General features: G+C 36.2%; 2 pseudogenes across 1 annotated transcript; one reads left to right on the top strand and one right to left on the bottom strand.

The window, feature by feature from the left end:
- Positions 1 to 596: 596 nt before the first annotated feature.
- Positions 597 to 6,643, top strand: LOC143590749 (4-coumarate--CoA ligase-like 9; annotated as a pseudogene). Its single transcript, XR_013145530.1, has 6 exons — positions 597 to 1,688; positions 3,681 to 3,865; positions 5,172 to 5,317; positions 5,438 to 5,505; positions 6,044 to 6,146; positions 6,317 to 6,643. The product of XR_013145530.1 is annotated as a 4-coumarate--CoA ligase-like 9 (transcript).
- Positions 6,644 to 7,801: 1,158 nt separating this feature from the next.
- LOC143590747 (2-hydroxyisoflavanone dehydratase pseudogene) lies at positions 7,802 to 8,974 on the bottom strand (annotated as a pseudogene).
- Positions 8,975 to 12,110: the final 3,136 nt, after the last annotated feature.

Here is a 12,110-nt window from a genome sequence, read left to right as displayed (position 1 = left end):
TATTATATTTCCACACTCTTAATATACAAATATTAATTGAGAGATTTGGCGTTCGTGGTGGAGTGATAATGGAGAAATCTGATCTTTTATGTGACAAATTTTATTCTTGTACTCATTCAATTAATTTCGGTGGCACTAAGTACTTATGGAAAATTAGACGAGTAAGTGACGTTCTCTAATTTGATCCATGAATTGAATTAGATTATCTCATCACATTGGTGTGACTTCGGATGAACATTTATGGGTGCTAACCTTAAGTGATGGTTTCCCTCAGATTAAAAGACAAGTATACGATATGATAAATATAAGGGGTTTTCTATAGACACCCACCCCATTTTCTAAAAATCCCCACTATACGCCTCGTATAAAGTTATACGTGACGTATTGGGTCCCCGTATAATATACGTCTCGTAGACTATACCTGAGGCGCGTATACAAAGATCTAATACGTCTCGTATAATCTATACGGGGCACATAAGGGGTGTCTAAATGTTAAATGTCCATAGTGGACCCTAAATTTAATTCGTCCCCACCTAAAGAAAATATATAAAAATATTGACCGACTAAAAGTTTCCGGTTGGAGTGCACAAATCAAATCTCCCATTCTAACTCTCGTGTTTCCACTAGTTATCACATATCATATATCCACACTACACCGCCAATTAATTATGGCGGACGTAGATCCCCGTAACGGATTCTGTTCAGCCACCAAAACCTTCCACAGCCTCCGTCCACCGGCGCCTCTCCCGCCACCGTCACAACCACTCTCCATCACCGAGTACACGCTCTCCCTCCTCCAATCCAACGCTGCATTCTCATATTCTACTGATTTTCTCATCGACTCTGCTACCAGCCACCGTCTCTCATACGCCGAGTTCATCCGTCAAGTCCACTCTCTATCCGCATCACTCGTTAATAATAAATTTCAACTACACACCAAAAACCAAGTAGCATTAATAATATCCCCAACGTCAATTCACATTCCAGTTATATATTTCTCGCTTTTACACCTCGGTGTAACCGTCTCACCTGTTAATCCGGTTCCACTAAATCCGAGCTAACGGACTTAATCCGTCTTAGTAATCCAGTTATCGTGTTGCTACTTCCTCAGTAGCGGATAAACTTACATCCTCGTTACCTCTAACAACAATAATAATCGACTCTCCGGAGTTTCACTCCATGTTACATAATTCAACACCTAATTACACTCATGTAAAAGTCGATCAGTCCAACACTGCGGGTATTCTATACTCCTCCGGCACAACCGGCCGAATCAAAGGAGTCGAATTAACTCACCGCAATTTCATAACCATGACAGCCATATCACAACACACCAGATTTGTAAACAACAAAAGTGACGAAACTACCCCTCACCCTGTGGCGTTGTTTCCGTTGCCTTTGTTTCATGTGTTTGGGTTTTTTATGCTGATTAGAGCGGCGTCGCTTGGGGACACGTTGGTGTTAATGGAGAGGTTTGATTTTGGTAATATGTTGAAGGCGGTGGAGAGGTATAAGGTTACGTTCATGCCGGTTTCGCCGCCGCGCTCGTGGTGGCGATGGCGAAATCAGACCTTGTTCCGAAATATGACTTGAGTTCGCTTATAGTTATTGGGTGTGGTGGCGCTCCGCTTGGGAAAGAAGTGGCTAGTAGCTTCGCGAAGAGGTTTCCCAATGTCGAGATTATACAGGTGTGTTAATGTTATGAAATCACGATCTATTAAAGTAAAATACGTTACCGAGCATAAAAACAGAGGGGTCTATACGGACCGTACATGCCACACATGCTAACAAGTGTACAGATGAGACGCCAAATAATAGTTTTATCAACTTATACGACCCGTATAGCTCTATCCTAGATAGGTTTTCAACAACGTATGTTCTATACAGCTCGTATAAGACTGTAAAAATCCATGGTGACGTATGAAAATGCTACTACTATTTTAAATGAATATTTTGAGCTAAAAATAAACACTATTCTTTTTAATGAACATTTTAAAATACTGGTATTAATATTATCCACCCACGCCCTTAGTAGCGCGTTTGGTTTTAGAGCTCTTGTGACTTGTCAATCAATGTCCTTTTTTGTATTAAAAGATATCTTTTTCCTGTGGTACTTGTGTAGTTGTGTGACCAGTGTGTTTGGCTTGATTATATAAATATCGCAAAAAGCCTGAGACTATTGAGTACAAATATAGTTAACTTTTTAACTAGAAACTGAATAAAACTGTAAAATGTAATTTTCATGTAGGCACTCTTGTTTGACTAACGATACAATTATTTTTTTATAAAGTTGGGAGTTGGGAGGAATTTGATTGGTTAAAAAAGTTTGGTCCCACAACTAAATCCCTAGTATAGGGCGAGGGTCGGCCGTAATTGAGAAAAAAAAAATTAGTATTATATATGTGTTAAAATCTCAACCTACTTTTATGATATTTGGACACAACTTCTGCGGAATTTTTTTCATTGAGAAATACTTGCTTAGGAATGACAAACGAGATAATCTTATGGTTAATTCAATAATAGAAAAACCGTAGATAAACAACTCTATGTATATTGTATTTTAATTTGCATTTCTAATCACACTTCACTTATTTTTTTTGGGTTATATGATATTTTGTTTGATTGCCTTTTTTTATATGACCCGACCCAACCACATCGGCAGAATTGGAACCAAAAAATAAATTAATATATAGATTTGACCCGACCCGAATGCCCAAATTAAAAAAGATAAAAATATATATGCCAATAGTAAGTACCTACCAAAAAATTCTCGACCCCTGTAAGAAAATTCCATGGGTTAGTTTTGGTGTGTAACGCCCTGCCTGGTGTCTAGTGATGTGGCAGGGGGGGGGGGGGTTAGGGGTGCTAATTAGTAAGTACCTACCAAAAAATTCCCGATCCCTGTAAGAAAATTCATGGGTTAGTTTTGGTGTGCTAATGGGCTACACTCATTAGTGATGTGGCGTGCTAATGGGCTACACTCAGTCTAAGTTTCAATTTTAAGATCAAATTATTAGTTTGCAGTCCCATGTGGTGTAAAATAGTCCATAACTTAATAATGGGAGCAATTAATGCTTCAGCTTCAAAGCCTTCAATTCTCTTTCATGTAGTTAACAACCTATTTCTATTTCTAATACTGAACAAAAATATTAAAACTATATTGAGAGGGGTCAGATCACCACCAAGTGCCATTAGAGAGCTCTGCATCTAAGGGTAATGCACTTCCAGACGCGCGTGCATCTTGTGAGTTTATTTGAGACGCGTCAATGACGTGTATATCATATGCTTAAGTGAATTGTATATCATATTTATTTTTATTTTAGTTCTAGTAATTGGGTACAATAACAAAATATGTAATGTTACTATTTAAAAAAAAATTAAAATAAAATTTAAAAAACGTTTTCTATTTTTCTGTTTATAACACAATTTTTGTTTTTAAGTATATTCTATTAATAAAAATATTATGCAAATAAGAAATGGATTAATTATAAAAGTAATTTGATTAATAAAAATAAATTTAGAAATTGGAAATGATATGGAATTGTAAGTATAGATAAAGATATTGTTTGTTGGGTTGGAGGGTAAATGAATGTTTTTGAAGTATTTGTAAAATGTGGCAGCTGACTAGGCTTGTTTAATAATTTGGTGATGGTCTGAGCATTTGTTTTAATAATTTGAAGGGGTATGGCCTGACAGAGACCGGGGGAGGGTTACGGGAATGAATGACCCGGACGAGTGTAAGCACCATGGATCTGCAGGCCGTTTATCGCCCAATGTGGAGGCTAAAATTGATCCTAAAACCGGTGAAGCTTTATCTCCTATGCAACAAGGTGAACTGTGGCTAAGAGGCCCATGATCATGAAAGGTGATACATCTTCTGCTTGTATTTTTTTATTCCCTTAGAAATCAGCAGTTTCATACTTTCATATATGCAACTTTAAACCGCTTATTTACTCACAAATAAATGAATAAGCAGCCCGAAACACACACTTAAAAGTTAATCTGTATGGTTTTTCTTAACAATAGTTCTTGTGGAAATGTCAAAATCTCTAGGAGATTTCACTAATAATAAGCGGTCTTTGACAAATAAAAAAATTGTAATCGCTCGCCCCAATTACTGGTTAATTATGCAAAATATAGTGTTCTGTTTCTTTTAGTTGTTTTTGATATGGAAATATATAGTTTAGTAACAACGAAGGCAATTACAATGGTCGAATACTTAATCATTGTTTCGCATCGAGAACGATCTACACAGTTGGCAATGTTTATTATAGTTCCCACAAAATATATAGATTATTATTTTTATGTATATTGGTTTTTATTAATCCCAACTATTGTCTTTTGGTCATTGTCGGTCCCAAGTAACAAATTGGCTTTTGACGGTCCCAACTTTTAACGTATTTGTTTCTAACGTCCGCGACTAACAAAATCTTAACATCGTTAGTTGCAGGTCACCGGAAAAACGTTTTTAGCCGTAAAACTCACATTTTTTCCCGAAAACTCAACATTTTCGTCCCAAACATTTTGGTAACTTCGTATCGGACACTTAGGAACCGTTTTCTTGTAAAAGCCTCAATTATTGCGGCCATTGGAACCCCTACAAGGCTACAACCATCGTCAGAATCAGTTTATGGTGCTCAAGTGGTGGTGGTTGGTTGGCGGTGAGTCAATTGGTGGTTGTGGCGGTGTTCAGGTAGTGTTTTTCGGCAAAAAAAATGTCTTTCCGGCCAAAAACGTTTCTCTGGCGATTTGCAACTAACGGCGTTAGGATTCTGTTAGTCGCGGACCGTTAGAAAAAATATGTTAAAACTTAAAAGTTGGGACCGTCAGCACCGTCAGCAGGCAATTCGTTAGTTGGGACCGACAGTGACTACAAGACGATAGTTTGGATTAATAAAAACCAATATATGTTATTTTTGTGAATAGAAAGCATATGCATTATGTCTGTTTTAGCTGGCCCTCTAGTAAGTTAAGTGAACATGATTTGTTTATCCTTTTTTTTTCTTTGTAACGATGTTATCATGGACCCACGACTCTTTAGAAAGTCAATTTTGATTAACAAAAATGATGTTGATGTTGATATTGATGGATATTGTTATTATGCAACTGTTTGATAGTTTAAAAAAAGTTTTTTTTTTTTTTGGTATTTGATCGTTGCGTTTGAATAATAGGTTATGTTAGAGACAACGAAGCAACTGCTGCAACTCTGGACTCTGAGGGGTGGTTAAAGACTGGTGACCTATGTTATATTGATTATGATGGTTTTCTTTTCGTTGTTGACCGATTAAAAGAATTAATCAAATACAAGGCTTATCAGGTAATGTTCTTGCTTCAAAGAATTAATCAAATACATATTGTTTCAAAGCAAAGTTACATCTGTCATTTCCTCAGGTAGATTTTAAATTTCCATCTAATGATCACAATGAAAACACTGTAGGTCCCACCAGCGGAATTAGAGCGTTACCTTCAATCAATCCCAGAAGTTGAAGATGCTGCTGTGATTCCGTAAGTTAGTACGGGTCGGGTCAGGCTGGCCTGCAAATACCTTATTAGATTTAGGGGTGCGCAAGAAACCAAAATAAAAGCCAAAGAGAAACAAAGACGATGGCTTGGTTTTATGGTTTTGTTAAAAACGAACTTACGGTTTGGCTTTGGTTTTGTAATTATTAAAACCGGAAAAACCAAAGCGCATTTGTAGATTTTTATTTTTTATTTTGAATAATAGTTAATATGAATTTAATAAATATGTAAATTTTTTCAGCCCAAATGTATAATAATAATCAATTTATTAATGATTAACAAAATGATTTAGGCACTTCGGCCCAAAATTTTCAAGTTTAAATGGCGAAACCAAAGCAGAACTGAATCCAAACCAAAAACCAAAACTGAGCGGTCCCTCAAATTTTAAAACCTAAGTTTCAGATTTTGGTTCGGATTTAGCATAAACCGAACTCTGCACACCCCTAAACGTTATGGACATTTTTGCATTATTAGTTTCTCCAACTTTTCAAAAAATAATGAAAGATCCTTATTTTTATATCAGATATCCTGATGAAGAAGCAGGGCAGATTCCCATGGCGTATGTGGTGAGAAAACCCGGAAGCAAAATCAGTGGGGCCCAAATCATGGAGATAATTGCAAAACAGGTATGTATATACTTGCATCTATACATGATCTTATTTATTACTTGATATAAATTTAGTTACTTTTATTATTTCCACAACCTAACACTGAAAGCAATCATAAGTTCCAAGTAATTTACACCTTGTTCATCTAGAAAGGTTTTTTTTTAAGCGTGTGTGTTTAATGTTTGCAGGTATCCCCATACAAAAAGATTAGAAAAGTTGCATTTATAAACGCGATTCCGAAGAACCCGGCGGGAAAGATATTGAGAAGGGAGTTGGTTAAGCTTGCTTTATCTAGTGCTTCATCTAAACTATGATTCACTAGATTTTTGAATTATTGTTTTTAAGGTTTATTTGGAGTAAACTTTCAATATTCAATAACTTGTTTGCTTGGCGTGTCTAGAGACAGTCGATTATGCAGGTTCTAAATTTATAAAAGTTCATTATTATTGCTATTGTTAGTTATATTAGGGTTTTGGCCCATGTTTTGTTTAGTATTTTTGCTAAAAGCCCATGGCTCAATTTAGGGTTTCCCGGTTGTATATATAGGGGCTCGTGCTTTGTACAAACGACTCATTCAATAAACACCATCTCTTTTACATTGTATTAGAGCTAAGGCTCTCGGTATAAAGCTGAATCCAGCTCATAGTTTTCATCTTGTTTTCCTGCCCCAGCACCTGATTCTAGATTTGTTTGAAACCTTGTTTGAAACCTGTCTAGCCAACCATTGCTTCCTATTCTTGTCCAAATCTATTTGCAAGCAACAAACCCATAAGTATGCTCATCTACATGAGTCACCGTTCACCTGCCGGAAGTCACTGTTCATCAGCCGGAAGTCGTTCATCGCCGAAAAGTTACTGTTCATTACCAGATTGTTCCTGATTTCTATGTCGTTCTGTCTACTACCATGGAGACGAAAAACACACGTATACATTTACCAAAGAGGAGTCTGATTTGATTCAACGGTTTCTTGCCTAGCTCCCAATTGAATCATCCTCAAACCAACTCAGCACATTCGGGTAAGTTTTCTAGCCTCGACTCATCGTAGGTAATCGATTATGGAACTCAAATAGTTTCTTCAGCCTCAGTTTCAAGTTAGCGACTTACGTCGACTAAGGTACTTCCTTGGCATAGAGGTGTCTCGTTCTCCACAAGGAATAATTCTCTCTCAACGAAAGTATGCCCTTGATATGTTGACCGAATGTGGCTTATTGGGTTGCAAGCCAATTGACACCCCAATGCTTCCTACAAAGAAACTCCTCCGAAGGAAGGGGATCCGACGAAGGATCCTGAACGATACAGACGATTGGTTGGTAACCTTAATTATCTAACTGTAACATGACCGAATATTTCCTTTATTGTCAGTGTTCTAAGCTAATTCATGGCTACACCATACACCAGTCATTAGGATGCTGCACTTCGTGTCTTAAGATATCTCAAAGCCACACCAGGTCTTAGCATCCTATATTCTGATCAGGGTCATTGTCGTGACATTCAAGTTTAAGTAGTTAAGGTTAACATGAATAATAATATTTCTTACAAATATGCGAGTCTTAATGCATTTGCATTTCATGCAGGCTTACGAACAATATATTAAGTTCAGAATTCATCAAGTGCGTAAAAACTAGAGCCGTAAAGGGCGTGAATTGAACCAGATTTTTCCGTGTTCGTTCGTTAAGCTTTTATCGGATAAATGGACGTTTGACAACTACATAACCAAATGAAATTTTGTGTTCGTATATGTTCGTTAAGGAAATGATAAGTATCCCCGGTGATTAGTATCACTACAATGTCTGCGTGGTTGGTATGTGCCTTTATAAGATTATTATAAGTATACATATAATATAACAGATAACAAGCTAGAGATCACAACAAGCTAGATATTCATGACATGCTTTACTTAATTTCTTCATATTTTCTAGTTGTGTTTTATAAAAGATACTAAAGTTTGAATTAGATCCTTAGCCTTTTTAGTTGATGGATCAATCAAATGAAAGCAATGATCCACACCTTCATTCTCCAAAAACTCAATCTCACCTGCCCATTTACTCTTTTTCAATGTCTCATAATACTCCACCCCTCTTGGTTTCAAAGGATCATTTTCCGCAACAACGGTTAACACCCTAGAGCAACAAAGTTTCTCAAGATTCGGGTCTGAAATCGGGTTGAGCTTCGGGTTATCATCTGAAACAGAACTACCCGGGTACAAGTACTGAGTAAATTTCTCGGGTACCTTCTGAGAGAAGTATGGGTGCAGTATCATTAACCCCCGGACACCCAACCCGGTATGATTAACTCCAGCTTGAACCGCGAGGTAATGAACCAAGTTCGCCCCAGCACTCTCTCCCACCAAGAAAACCCGACTCGTGTCAACATAATCGTTAATCCATGAGTCAGGTCCTGTCCCAGATACGTGAGAGGCGATCCATTGTAACCCAGCCCAGCAGTCATGGTAGGCTGCAGGGAGAGGGTGTTCTGGTGCAAGTCTGTAGCCTATTGCAATGGCCACAACGGAAGTTTGAGCGACGAGCGGCGTGAGGAAGCTTTGTGTGGCCACGTTTAGTGGTGATCCGGTGCAAAATGCGCCACCATGCACGTAGATAATGAGCGGAAGCTTTTGTTTTTGTAAAGGGTTGATTTTTGGGAGGAATATTCGGGATTTGATCGATGAGATGATGACGTCTTTGGATTGAATGCCGGTGAGGGGATCGGTGGATGGTGGGACGATGGGGATGGTGAGAAGGCGTTCCACACGGGCGTCGTTGTATACTCGTATAAATGGTGGGAAGTCATGAGCGATTTCGGTGGATGAAAATGATGGAGCCATTGATGGTTAATATTGTGCTACAAATTATTATAAGTTGTAAGAATTTATAAGTTAAACATGAAGAGTATGAGGTTTAAATAGAGGTGAACAATATGAGTAGTGTTGTGATTTAAGATACGAGAAGACAAGACATGGTCAAAATATGTACATGTAATAAAATACATTTGATGTCCTTTACTTGAATTTCTAGTCAATAAAATGACATTTCAAGTCAATAAATTGTTTTAAATCACAACTTGATATTACAGTATAATTTCATAGATCAAAATTTTCAAAACAAGTAAGAAACATATGCATATATCATATTTTATATTTTATATTTCCTCTTTTTAATCTTTATGAGAGTTAATTACGCGTTTGATCACAATATGTTCAATGTTGGGTTTCAAACTTTCAAACCAATACGAAACAACTTAAACTGAAAATCCTTCGAATTTAAATTGTTTCCGGTTCAAGAAGACTCAAAAACCGAGGAACCAGAATTGCATTGTGTTAGATATATTAATGTGACTGGATTGACTTTTCAACCAATGTAAATCATATTATACATTAAACACGTTAGCAGGTGCAGGGTGCACGCTTATTTTGGTTCATTATGATGATAGGGCCGAATTGCCGAAACTTCTAACAAACAGGGGTTCAAGGGGAATCATGTTTTTCAGTTGAAAAGCAAAGCAAATTCGAGTTTGGTTTTCAGTACGGGTATGCCAACTTTGAATTTTGGCATAAAATTATTTTTAACCTATGAACACCCTTACTTGTTTATTATCACGCGTTTTGGGGCCTTATTTTCATAATTACGTAGACCTTACGTTTGATGTACTAAGTATTAACACTAAGAGGTCTTTTTTATGCAGTTAATTACTACACTAAAATCAATGATCTAAAAGCATATTTTCAAACAAAAGCTCTTTTTATCAAGTCGTCAAAATTTATTAGAAGCGGTTACAAACCGCTTCAAACAATACTTTTCACCGCTTGTAATCAAACAATATTGTACTAGTGTACTACTGATTATGTAATTTTATATATATGCAGCGTTTATTCGCCATAGTTCCATCAACAATAGCAATCAATTTTATTTTTTTTGTTGAAAGGAGAACATTAAAACAAATAAACGGCTAACGCCACAAAGAACAAAACGAAGCTAACCCCTCTACTGAGACCGGAGGAGCACAGCCATAACCAACAAAACAATTACATTAGGGCATAATTGCACCAAGTAGACCAATCAACTAACTTATTCTACCAAAGAAAACCCAAAGTTTTATATCCCCTATATTCTCTTCCATCTTGATCTCTTACCTTTCATGTAACTTTTCATTCCTAGCTTTCCACAATCGCCAACATCCGATAATTATGATTATGAATTTCCATCAAATACTGCATTTGGCAAAAAGTTGAGGGATCTTACACCATAAACTCACACTTTGCCACACCATAGCAGCGATTACACAGCCGGTGAATAAATGGTTGACCGAGTCTTCACCCTCACCACAAACAATACACATCTATGATCTTCCACCCTTATGTTCCTTTTTTCTAAATTCTCCGCGTTAAAATAATTAGTTAAGACAAACCACCAGGACAAACAAATGGATACATTACTATCTTAAGACACAACAGGATTACTCATTAGAATTCTCAACTCTAAGTCACAAATCACTCACAACAGTCATCCTTGTAAGGCTTTGTTTCATCAATGTGCGTAAGAAACGATATCAACTATGAAATAATGGAACAGGAAAGAAAAAGGATTGAAATAGACAAACATTATGAAAGAACCTACATACAAATCTGAACAGTAAGTAATAATCTACAGTCTTGACACCTACAACGATCATCACACATGCATCGAAGCGTGAAATCTTGATTGAGATTTAAGAAACTTGAAATATTTAGTAGGTGCTAAGAAGCTCTAAAACCCAAGAGAAGTATACGACTATGCAACGCAACAACGGGAAATACATACTTGTGTATAATGCTTACATAAAATTTCCTAGTCATGTACTTGAGCATTGATACACATTTATGGGTTTAAATTTGGCATAACTATGTAACATGTGCTGTTCTAAAAAAAACTGTAACATGAAGTCTTCATAATTATTTATTGTTTTACAAGATTTTTATATTTTCATTCTTCTATCATAGCCATAGGGTGGTGTTTAAACATTTAAGAAAAAAACATGAAGTATATATATGGATATAGATCAAGTATAGTTTATATAACATACCAAGTATCAAAGAACAACTCATATGGATAATTAATAGAAAGCTAGTTATAGTTCAACATATAGCCAAAAAAAAAGGTTATTTATGAATACCTAAAAATATTAATATTTCTAGATAAAATGGTTTCGACGAAACATGAATACAATTTGATATTACCAATTTGGTGGGGTGGTTGGTCAGGGTGGTTTTCTCTAATGGTTTCCTCTCGGTAGAGGTGTAAATGAATCGAAGCGAGCCCAAGCTTGAGCTTGACTCATTTTGACTTACGAGAGCTCAAGCTCGGCCCGTGATTGGGCTTGATTTGTTTATTATTAATTTACTAATGAATTTATATTGGCTTTCTATTTTGATATATATTTTGATAATAAAAAAAAGAACCTTTTATGAACCAAAGATCAACTCGAGCTTGTGTAGTGCCTTAAACAAGCTAATGCTTTGCTCGAGCTCAGTTGTATAATGTAAAATTAATACATAGAAGTTTAAAAGAGGAAAAGCTTAAAAATATCATGGGTCAATGAGTCTAAACGAGCTTCACATACAAGAATCAAGCTCGTGTTCGATAATTAAATGAACTTTATTTGAGGCCCGGGCTCGGTAAGTATTAAACAGAGTACGAAAAATGAAAATTTATTATTGTGAACCTCATTTTCTTTCTCTTTCATGATGACCATGTAAAGTAGAGTCAATGGAGTTGGTTAGCTTTAATTTATTTAAAACACATAACAGAAATATAAGCTGTAATAATTTCCACACGAAAGAACGTTTAGGTTGATCTATTGACCATTGCCGTTTTCAACAGTGTGGGCCATATGTCATTTTTTTCAAATAAATTGACTCACAACTAGTCTCTGAAATATTAATTTATTTTTAAAAACAAGAAATAGACACTACATTTGTTGAATTTTAACTTGTTTAATTCTTGTAAG

This window comes from Bidens hawaiensis, unplaced genomic scaffold (assembly GCF_021521415.1).
Source record: "Bidens hawaiensis isolate Kalapana, Puna unplaced genomic scaffold, B.hawaiensis_p1.1 tig00038986_1, whole genome shotgun sequence".
Lineage (NCBI taxonomy): Eukaryota > Viridiplantae > Streptophyta > Magnoliopsida > Asterales > Asteraceae > Bidens > Bidens hawaiensis.
The sequence above is the reverse complement of the archived record's forward strand: the minus strand, read 5'-3'. Positions and strand labels throughout refer to the sequence as shown.